Source organism: Oncorhynchus clarkii, chromosome 10 (assembly GCF_045791955.1).
Source record: "Oncorhynchus clarkii lewisi isolate Uvic-CL-2024 chromosome 10, UVic_Ocla_1.0, whole genome shotgun sequence".
NCBI lineage: Eukaryota > Metazoa > Chordata > Actinopteri > Salmoniformes > Salmonidae > Oncorhynchus > Oncorhynchus clarkii.
In genome coordinates this window covers 66302027-66314087 of record NC_092156.1, presented here as the reverse complement: position 1 = coordinate 66314087, position 12061 = coordinate 66302027, and the positions used below count along the sequence as shown (strand labels likewise).

General features: G+C 43.0%; 1 protein-coding gene across 1 annotated transcript in view; it reads left to right on the top strand.

The window, feature by feature from the left end:
* The first annotated feature begins 7018 nt into the window (after positions 1–7018).
* The window catches only part of LOC139419020 (endothelin receptor type B-like), a 43533-nt gene continuing 38490 nt past the window's right edge, over positions 7019–12061 (top strand). Inside the window, exon 1 of the mRNA XM_071168843.1 lies at positions 7019–7116. The gene's annotated coding sequence lies outside the window, so the exon portion shown is untranslated. The remainder of the gene's footprint in view (positions 7117–12061) is intronic.

The following is a 12061-nucleotide window of genomic DNA, read 5'->3' as shown; positions in this document are numbered from 1 at the left end:
TGTATACTTTTGTTTCAAAGTAGATTTGTTTAAGAATAAAAATAATCACCCTGATTTAGCCCACTGCAAAATGCTAAGGTTATTTGGAGATTGTACTTACAGTTGAAGTCGGAAGTTTACATACACTTAGGTTGTAGTCATTAAAACTAGTTTTTCAACAAATCTAAAAAAGTCTTGTTAACTACAGTTTTGGCAAGTTGGTTTCCAACAATTTTTATAGACAGATTATTTCACTTATAATTCACTGTTTTGCAATTCCAGTGGGTCAGAAGCTTTAGAAGCTAATTGATTTGATTCAATCGGAGGTGTACCTGTGGATGTATTTCAAGGCCTACCTTCAATCTCAGTGCCTCTTTGCTTGACATCATGGGAAGAAAAAAAAAATCAGCCAAGACCTCAGAAAAATTGTAGACCTCCATAAGTCTGGTTCATTCTTGGGAGCAATTTCCAAACGCCTGAAGGTACCACGTTTATCTGTACAAACAATAGCATGCAAGTATAAACACCATGGGACCACGCAGTCGTCATACCGCTCAGGAAGGAGACGTGTTCTGTCTCCTAGAGATGAACGTACCTTGGTGCGAAAACTGCACATGGGGACAAAGATCATACTTTTTGGAGAAGAATCCTCTGGTCTGATGAAACAAAAATATAACTGTTTGGCCATAATGACCATCGTTATGTTTGGAGGAAAAAGGGAGAGGCTTGCAAGCCGCAGAACACCATCCCAACCGTGAAGCACGGGGATGGCAGCATCATGTTGTGGGGGTGCTTTGCTGCAGGAGGGACTGGTGCACTTCACAAAATAGATGGCATCATGAGGATGGAAAATTATATGGATATATTGAAGCAACATCTCAAGAAATCAGTCAGGAAGTTGATGCTTGGGTCTTCCAAATGGACAATGACCCCAAGCATACTTCCAAAGTTGTGGTAAAAGGGCTTAAGGACAACAAAGTCAAGGTCTTGGAGTGCCCATCACAAAGCCCTGACCTCAATCCTATAGAAAATCTGTGGGCAGAACTGAAAAGCGTGTGAGAGCAAGGAGGCCTACAAACCTGACTCAGTTACACCAGCTCTGTCAGGAGGAATGAGACAAAATTCACCCAACACATTGTGGGAAGCTTGTCGAAGGCTTCCTGAAACATTTGACCCAAGTTAAACAATTTAAAGGCAATGCTACCAAATACTAATTGAGTGTATGTAAACTTCTGACCCACTGGGAATGTGATGAAAGAAATCAAATCTGAAATAAATCATTCTCTCTACTATTATTTTGACATTTCACGTCCTTAAAATAAAGTGGAGATCCTAACTGACCTAAGATAGGGAATTTTTACTAGTATTAAATGTCAGGAATTGTGAAAAACTGAGTTTAAATGTATTTGGTTAAGGTGTATGTGTAACCGATGTGAAATGGCTTGCTCTGCAAGGGCTGTGGTTTTTGTGCGCGATGGGTAACGATGCTTTGTGGGTGGCTGTTGTCTATGTGTGCAGAGGGTCCCTGGTTCAAACCCAGGATGGGGCGAGGAGAGGGACGGAAGCAATACTGTTACATTGATGCTGTTGACCCGGATCACTGGTTGCTGCGGAAAAGGAGGAGGGCAAAAGGGGGGTGAGTGTAATTGATGTGAAATGGCTAGCTAGTTAGCAGTGGTGCGCGCTTATAGCGTTTCAATTGGTGACATCACTCGCTCTGAGACCTTGAAGTAGTTGTTCCCCTTGCTCTGCAAGGGCCTTGGCTTTTGTGGCGTGATGGGTCTTGGGTGTCAGTCGTCGATGTGTACAGAGGGTCCCTGGTTCAAGGCGAGGAGAGGGACGGAAGCTATACTGTTACATATGTAAACTAATGACTTCAACTGTAACTGGCAAAGGCTATTCTAATATATGATATGAATGATAATCAGAGTAATAGATAAAAAGTCCTTAGTAAAAGATTAAAAGATACAGTTTGATCATTGCTGGCCATTATTCCTAAGAGATGGATGTGCTCCACAGGATATAGGAAACCCAGCTCCTCACATCCCTTACCTTCTGCTCTCTTCTCACCTTCGAGTTTTCCTCTCTCATATTAATTACCATTCATTCATTCCGTTGTGCCTTGTCTCTGTGACAGTGAACAAATGGGAGGGAGGGTCCATGGCTGTCACCATAAAGAAGTCCTGAAGTGGCCCTCAATTATTAAAGTGTCAATATGTAGTGGCCCTCTCTCTCTCTCTCTCTCTCTCTCTGTGTGTGTGTGTGCGTGTGTGTTTTGAAGCCTGGACCAGCAGTGTCTTGAAGACCAGCTGCTCCCTCTCTGTCTCCCCAGAGGGACATCATGCTACCATTCATTTTCAATTTAAGGCCAGGCATTACTGTTTGTGTTCTGGCCCAAGCTGGCTTGCTATGCCTGGTTGGTTCATACACAGAACCTCGCTCCTCTCCAGAACGTCCCAGACACACAGAGCCACCTAAGCCAGAACACAATTTGAGTCCTCGTTCGACGGGCCTGATTCAGTCCACCTTTCCTCCCAGAACCTCCCTCCCTCCCTCCCTCCCTCCCTCCCTCCCTCCCTCACTCACTCACTCACTCACTCACTCACTCACTCACTCACATCCCCATCTAAGGAGCCAGAGGGCCCTGGAGGCCCCATCAATAATGCAGCCCTGACCACGCTGATTTGAGGAGACAACTGGTATTTAGTAGGCTGCTCGCTAACCCAAAAAAGTGCTTCTTCCTTCGCACCAGTTAGCCTTGTTTTCTGTCAGCGATCAACGCTGATTTAGATGTACAACCAACCGGTAGAATGATTCAGGAAATCAGATCGCCCCGGTACAATAGAATAGCCGCTGCAGTAGAGCGTCAGCGCACACGGACACTCACAACACACGGGCTCCAGGTTCGACGCATGCGGGTCATGAAACACGGCCCCCATTGATTTTTGAAAGCTTCACTTTTTCTCTTTGCCGTTTTCTTTGATTATTAATTCACGGAGTCAAAAGAGAACTGCCCGATGCTCTTAAATCATGACAGCTCACTGGCTTCAATGCTATATCATTCATGTACAGCACACTCCATAACTGTTGCCTATCTTCGCAAACACTGCATACATGCACTGTAGAGGAAGATCCGTTTTAAACTGAATGTCATCAATGATTAACATAATTTCCTCATTGGTTTGAGTGTAATGTTTCCGATTCTATAAGTCCAGCATGATGATGAAACTGACTTGTAGTAAGGCAGATTCTGCTACTGGGCGATGGACAGACTGATATGTGCTATAGGTCCAATAACAGTGTTCTCTGGCCTCTCAACGTGCTTCGGGCTGCCAAGGAGTAGTTACAGTGTATCTACATACTCTACCCTCCTGCCTTCACGGTAATAGAGTCACATGTACAATATGTATATCTTGCTAAAATCATCAGTGAAATTAAGTTACTACGAGTATGTGGCTAATCAGCATTCTGTCGTCAAGTTCCTGGGTGTTTTCCTATCTATCCTTATGGCCCCTTTCATTCCTAATAGCTCGTCCATTCCATAATAATTCACTAGAGGGAGCTGACGCTAAAGCTCTCGTCTAAACAAAATGTCTTCCTTCCCCTACTTGGACGATGCACACTGAGCGAAAATATAATGCGGCAATTTCAAAGATTTTACTGAGTTACAGTTCATATAAGGAAATCAGTCAATTGAAATTAATTAATTAAGCCCTAGTCAATGGATTTCACATGACTGGGAATACAGATATGCATCTGTTGGTCACAGATAGCTTTAAAAAAAAAAGGTAGGGGCGTGGATCAGAAAACCAGTCAGTATCTGGTGTGACCACCGTTTGCCTCATGCAGCGCGACACATCTCCTTCGCATCGAGTTGATCAGTCTGTTGATTGTGGCCTGTGGAATGTTGTCCCATGAAAAATGTACTTTCTATGCCTGTGCTATGTGGTTGTCCCTCCTAGCTATCTTAAGATGAATGCACTAACTGTAAATCTCTCTGGATAAGAGCGTCTGCTAAATGACTCAAATGTAAACGTCATGACCCCATACATCTGCCCGGTACAGTTGAAACCGGGATTCATCCAGGAAGAGCACACTTCTCCAGCATACCAGTGTCCATTGAAGGTGAGCATTTGCCCACTGAAGTCGGTTACGACGCCAAACTGCACTCAAGTCAAGACCCCAGTGAGGACAACAAGCAGGCAGATGATCTTCCCTGAGATGGTTTCTGACAGTTTGTGCAGAAAATCTTCAATTGTACAAACCCACAGTTTCATCAGTTGTCCGGGTGGCTGGTTTCAGATGATCCCGCAGGTGAAGAAGCTGGATGTGGAGGTCCTTGGCTGGCTTGATTACATGTGGTCTGCGGTTGTGAGGCCAGTTGGATGTACGGCTAAATTTTCGAAAAAACAACGTTAGAGGTGGCATTTGGTAGACAAATTAACATTCAATTCTATGGCAACAGCTCTCATGGACATTCTTGTAGTCAGCATGCCAATTGCACGCTTCCTCAAAACTTGAGACATCTGTGGCATTGTGTTGTGTGACAAAACTGCACATTTTAGAGTGGCCTTTTATTGTCCCCAGTGCAAGGTGCACCTGTGCAATGTTCATGCTGTTTAATCAATTTCCAACCTGTCAGATGGATGGATCATATTGGCAAATGTAAAATAAATGCTCACTAACAGCAATGTAAACAAATTTGAGCAAAACTCAAAACAATTTAGAGAAATACGTTTTTTGTGCATATGGAACATTTCAGGGATCTTTTAATTCAGCTCATGAAACATGGGACCAACACTTTACATGTTGCATTTATATTTTCGTTCAGTTTATTGTATGCCTATGTAGGCCTATGCATTATTGTCAATTTCTCAAATTGTTGTTCATGTAGTGAGTTCGCAACTCTTTGTAAAGTTCTATTTTGGATGAAGAACATATTTTCAAATGGCGAGTGAACGAACACCGTTTCCTCCCAAAGACCAGTTCAATATAAAGAATTATTCAAAACATCATCATGTCCATCTGCTTTGATAAGGTGACGACGTCATGTTTGTTTGTCCCATGTTTTGATGCTGTTGATGAGTAAGGAACCAATAAATGAATCATACAACCTATTAGTGGTATCCTCTCGATGGGACGCCGCCATTCATCTACAGACGAATCCATTTTTCAGTTAAGCATAATTAGCTATGTTTATTAATATTTACAATTAAGTCTTTCAAACATCTTATCTTATCTAACGCCAGCTAAAGACAGGATGAATTCTTGACGATGCTCCTCTCACAAGATCTAAGAAGATCACCCAGAAGGAACTCCACGCCGTTGCCTCCTCCTCCGTGCTTGTTGATCTCTGCCCCCCCCCCCCCCCCCCCCCCCCGCCTCCCACCCATCCACCATATAATAACGCCTCATACAAAATACATGATCCATCTGGTCAAACTGGGTGAACTTAAATATACCTGTCAAGTGGAACAACTTGGAAGTTTTTCCCCGCTACAACCCCTCTCTCTCTACTGGGGTCTGAGGGAGGCGAATCCACACGGGTTTTAATTAAAAAAGAAGGGGAACCCAGGTTCCAGGATGTACAGTGCTTTTTCTAAATGAGGGGAGCTTGTGCTCGCCGGCAGGCGAGAGCAAAGAGCCGAGACCTTGCTGCAGTGGGACCCGGCTTCTTGTGGCTTTCATCACTTCCACTTCGTATATGCCTCCTCAGAAGTTTCCGGAGAGAGGCATCTGTCTCTCTGACTTGAGTGTTGAATTGGAAAGATGGCAAGTGGGGGTGGAGAGGTAGGTTTGGAAAAGGGGGGAGGGATAGAGAGAAGGGTTAGGAGAAAGAGAGAGAAAAAGTGGGGGAGAGGGAGAGAGAGGGGAACGTGAGTGATACTCTCCAATTGTTCTGACTGCATAGAGGGTAACTATAAATGTAATGTGTTGATTTTGCTATCTTAGTTAATACAGGATATTGGTCGATACACCACTGTAAATGATTGATGATTGTGTATTGCGACAGCGTCCAGAAAGTACAATTAGAAGCAGAAGCATGTACTTATTTGAACCTCTTTGTTTTCTTTCTTGGATCCAGATTGTTCATTGTTTGTGTGTTTGTAAATATGTTTTTAATAATTGAGCTTTTTGAGGTTCTGTTTCCAATATTTTCCTTTCTAGTCTAATAGCGTCATAAAACCATCATCATAAAATATCTATGATTATCATCATAACAAATGCAATAATAAAAGACAGATAAACATTTCAATTAACTGTAGATCTTATCCACAGAATATTTAGAAATAGGGTACGTGCTATGTGTATGTAAAGCAACATATTATAAAAACCATATATCACCAGTTTGACCCAAACAAACAGAGATGTTAAAAGAAACAGAGATGTTAAAATGACTCTTTAGGTCAGGACGTTCTCTAGCAGTCATCTTCCCATCTTTCTCTGCCTACTGTTTCCTTCTTTTAACAAGCAGAAATCTGTAACTTTGGTTGATTTCTCTAGATACATATGAAAGTACATTTTTCAAAACCAAGCAACCATGACATCTAGTGGATATTTGCCCATCATACAGCATCTACAACCCGAGAATGTGTTGGATGTATGGAAGTGGTGAATGACCATAAAGACCAAAAACATACAAACTGAGATCTAACATCAATATGTTATGTACAATTTCATCTTAAAATAACAAAACTGTTGAAACAATACAAATGCAATCTCTAAGCTACCCCAGAAAACTACAATTTTCTTTTGAATCATTGTTAAAAACAATGTGATATAACCAAGCCTTTGAGTATGTCGTAGTAACATTTTAAGTGTTTCCTTATCATTTGCAGACTAATAACAGTCCAAGAATTCATTGCGACCCAAAATGCATTCAGAACGTTGCACATCTAGGCCAGGAGCCAGAGACTAAAGAAACGTCTGAACCTTACGAAAGGTTAAGCTTTTCACATGCTAGTCTCCAGCCACTCTGTCAAGACATCCTTGTAAATCTGAAGGGGAATTTAAGAGGTAGCAACACTCACCGATGGACAAAAAAGTAGCTAACTGACAATCCGCCAGTTACTGCACACCACAGCAAGACTATAAGGTTCAAGTGAGAGTGGTAAAAGAGAAAGGAAACCACAGAAGGTAGGAATTTATACTACTTTAAACATTTTCCATGTCTAAAATGTTTGACCATTTCCTCAGTGCTCATTCCATTGTAATAGATATGCCAGTAAGGACAACTCATGTTCCCATGTTGCTTTTGTAAACACTGATGTCAACACAAAGACAACTGTGCTAGAGTTGTAGTATTCCCTGAAGTGTTCTTATTCTGTACTCTCCATTATGAGGTCATCACATATAGCTGTTCATAATTGATGAGGCTGGAAGAGATGGATAACAACTTAAAATGGTGTTACAACTCAAATCTCAGCTCACCAGTCTTTCATAATAATACATGAATAAATTACGGACACAAGTGAAACACGTAAAGGGGGTGATTCATTGCCATCTTCACAATGGCCGAATTGACAGCCTGTTATATTGAGTAATTACTATATATTGCTATGTTAGCATTTTCCATGTGCGTTGGATGAGACATACAAGCCCTGTGGCCAATGGCTTATGCTAGCCATCATGGAGTGGGGACCTCATGGGCTTACGTACGTACCCCTCTGAGGGGGTCGGGATGGGAGGCGAGGGGCGAGGGCTTCCACCATCTCGAGATAATGGATTCCAGGTGGTGTCTCCTCCTTCCACCCTTCTCTCACTCCTTTTTAGAGAGGTATGTGCGTGTTGTAATTATACTGTTTGATTATTTTATGGATTTAGGGTTTTAGGATGATGTTTTCATAAGCCTAGAGTTCTGGGATCTGTTGAAAACTCCTATACACTGGAATTTGATACACTGGAACCTCCTACTAAGCAAGGTAAATAAGCAACATAAAGCTGAAACTCAATCATCAAGGACAGCAGTTAACACATCCTCTGAATATTTGCATGAATCCACACAAATATGGTTACTCGAAGCCAATGATTTGATTAAGGATTCATAAAAGAACATCAGAGAAAAGTCCAACATTATCTTTATAACTCAGTTCAAACCTTGAATGCTCCCTCAGATCTATATTTATATTCCCTTGCTCCCTATTAAAGCCCTGTTTACTTCCTTGTGCTATTTGATGGTTAGATGTTGTTTCTACGACAGGGGAACTCTTTCTTGCCAAGTTCACCCTCCCTGGGAACAGTTTCAACCGTAGTCATCAAGCGTTTTATTCTGTTACCGATTAAGTGTTACCATCTGTAGAGCGGTAAAGGGCACTTTTGAAGCCGGCCCAGGTCACATGTTCGTGATCATACACTATTAAATGAAAAAGAAAACAAAAGGCATTAAGATAAAAAAAGATAAGAGTTTAAATTAGTTGTATAAAAAAAAAACTAGTAATAAACCGCCTTTTCGAGCTATATCAGTTTTGGTTTGTTAACAAGCCCTGGAAAGACAATCACTCCTAACACTTGGGATCAAAGTGAAACATTTCTGTGACAAAATGACATAAACTACCATCGTACTGTTTAAAAAGGATGATTGTGTTCTTAATGTTTGGAAAAGGTCAATTATTGACACTTCATTCTGTCTCTCCAGGACAGCCATTTATTATTATCTTACAGAAAAGCATCATCCAAAACATTATTCGCATCATTCTATATTTTCACTTCTGTGTTCTAGCCAATAGTCTCAAAGACAGAGTCGCTCACTGCACTCATTGCACTTTCCAATATGTAATTTATACCTGAATGTCAGAATGTTTTGGTTGTAACTTCATTAATGATGATTAATCCTTGAACAATGTTCCAGTTGTTTGTGTTGGATGATACTCAACATGGACGCCAGAACGCTGCTCTTATCCAAATCAACGCTTTCACTTGAGTCACATTAGTCAGCCGTACTGCTGTCGGACAGTCTTCTATGTCATCATCTGTCTTGGTTTGTGACCTCTTTGTATATCATAATTTGGCTGTAAAATGGATGTAAAATGGCCAACTCTTTTTTTTAACAACAGCCCCCTGTTGCTTGTTTGCAATTACAAGGGTCACGCCGTGTTTCCTGTTAGAAAGGTTTGGCTTGATGAAAGGAGTAATGGGAGTCAAATGTAATTGAGGGAATACATCAAATACTTTGTAAAAGTGCCCTTTCAGATGTTCATAACTTATTTGTATGAACTTCATGAGGGTTTAGGATAATGGAAATGGGGGCTATAGGAGCAGTTATCAGGTGGAGTAGTGAAACAAGATAGATTACACACCCATCAAAGACCCATTATTTATGAGTTGATGTCCAAATCTCGTAAACAGAGATGTTAGAGGGAAGCGTTAGCACACAGATAATGCTAAACCACACAGTTTACACACTAACAACCTCGGTGTAAATTATTCATATTTCTGAGGTAGTTTGTTATCTTGGCTTTAAAGTGGGGATTGACCCTGACTGAGCTCTATATCTCTCTGTACATACCTTTAGCATGACCTCTGTCTTGTCTGGCCAGTGTGTGTGTGTGTGTGTGTGTGTGTGTGTGTGTGTGTGTGTGTGTGTGTGTGTGTGTGTGTGTGTGTGTGTGATTGTATTACTATCCTTAAAAAAAAAGATCTTACTAATCTTGTGGGTACAGGAAATCCCCCAAAGCCCCAACAAGGATAGTAAAATAAGTCAAATTGTAATTCGTGGGGACCTTACCTGTAACAAATCTTTTAGGGGAGGGTCTCCCATAGGGGAGGGTCTGGGTGGGCATCTGTCCGCGGTGGCGGCTCTGGTGCATGATGTGGACCCCACTCCACCTTAGTCTTGGCCCACTTAGGTGGCGCCTTTGGAGTGGCGACCCTCGCTGCCGACCTCAGACTGGGGACCCTTGCAGCGGGCCCCGAATAGACGATAGACTCCGGCAGCGCCGGAGTGAAGGGCGGCTCTGGCAGCTACTGACTGACGGGCGGCTCTGGCAGCTCCTGACTGACGGGCGGCTCTGGCAGCTCCTGACTGACGGGCGCTCTGGCATCGCCGGACAGGAGGGAGGCTCTGGAAGCGCTGGACAGGAGGGAGACTCTGGAAGCGCTGGACAGGAGGGAGACTCTGGAAGCGCTGGACAGGCGGGAGCACCTAGAGGGAGGAGACGGAGAGACAGCCTGGTGCATGGGGCTGCCACAGGAGGCCTGGTGCGTGGAGGAGGCACCGGATGGACCGGACCGTGGAGGCGCACTGGAGGTCTCGAGCACCGAGCATGCGCAACCTGTTCTGGCTGGATATTCCCCGTAACAGACCGCACTGGGCTGTGCTGGGGAACTGGGGACACCGTGCGTAGGGCTGGTGCCATATAACCCGGGCCGAGGAGACGCACTGGAGACCAGATGCGCTGAGCCGGCTTCACTACTCCTGGCTCGAGCTGCGATGTAGCGCACAGGTCTATGCCTGCGCACTGGGGACACTGTGTGCCTCATGGCATAACACGGTGCTTGCCCGGTCAACCTCTCGCCACGGTAAGCACAGGGAGTTGGCTCAGGTCTCCTACCTGACTTAGCCACACTCCCCGTGTGCTCCCCCCAATACATTTTTGGGGCTGCCTCTAGTCCCTGTTGCGCTGCCATGCCTCCAGCTATTCCCTGGGGCAGCGATATTCCCCAGCCTGTGCCCAGGGTCCCTTACCAGTCCAGAACCCTCTGCTCCTGGTTACCACGCTGCTTGGTCCGGTTGTGGTTGGTGGTTCTGTAACGAATCTCTTCTTCGTCTGAGGAAGAGTAGTCAAGATCGGACCAATATGCAGCGTGGTAATTGTCCATGTTAATTTATTAGAACTGAACACACAAAACAAAATAACAAAGTGAATGAAAGAAACGAAACAGTCCTGTCAGGTGAAACAACACACTAAACAGAAAATAATCACCCACAAACAAAAGTGGGAAAACTGTCACACCCTGACCATGTTTTGCTTTGTATGTTTCTATGTTTTGGTTGGTCAGGGTGTGAGCTGAGTGGGCATTCTATGTTACATGTCTAGTTTGTCTAGTTCTATGTTTGGCCTGATATGGTTCTCAATCAGAGGCAGGTGTTCGTCATTGTCTCTGATTGGGAACCATATTTAGGTAGCCTGTTTGGTGTTGGGTTTTGTGGGTGATTGTCCTTGTTCCTGTCTCTGTGTTACTTTGCACCAGTATTAGGCTGTTTCGGTTTTCGTGTTACGTTTATTGTTTTTGTATTTGATTCGTGTTTACCTTGTTTTATTAAACATGGATCGCAATAGCCACGCCGCATTTTGGTCTAACTCTCTTTCACGTACAGAAAACCGTGACAAAAACAGGCTACCTAAGTATGGTTCTCAATCAGAGACAACGATTGACAGCTGCTTCTGATTGGGAACCATACTAGGACAAACACATAGAAATATAAACACAAGAACAAAACATAGAATGCCCACCCCAACTCACGCCCTGACCAACCTAAAATAGAGACATACAAAAGGAACTAAGGTCAGGACGTGACATTACCAAGGTCCCCACGAGGACAAAGACTATTTTAGGCTCAAAGGTTAGGTTTAAGGTTAGGGTTACAGTTAGGTTAAAGGTTAGAATTTAGGGTTAGGTTTAGGGTTAGGATTACAGTTAGGTTTAAGGTTAGAAATGAGGGTTAGGTTTAGGGTTAGGAGTTAAGGTTAGGCTTTGAGTTAGGGTTAGGGAAAATAGGAATTTGAATTGAAATACATTTTAGGCTTAAGGGTTAGGGCTAGGTTTAAGGTCAGGAGTTAGGATTAGGTTTAGGGTTAAGTTTATGATTTGTTTACGGGACACAAGTTTTTCAAACATTAAAATGACACTGAGTGCACAAAACCTTAAGAACTTTTTTCATGACAGACTGAACAGGTGAATCCAGGTGAAAGCTATGATCCCTTATTGATGTCACTTGTTAAATCCACTTCAATCAGTGTAGATGAAGGGGAGGATTTTTTAAGCCTTGAGATAATTGAGACATGGATTGTAAATGTGTGCCATTCAGAGGATTAATGGCAAAGACAGAAGAGTGCCTTTGAACAGGGTAAAAAAAATGTGT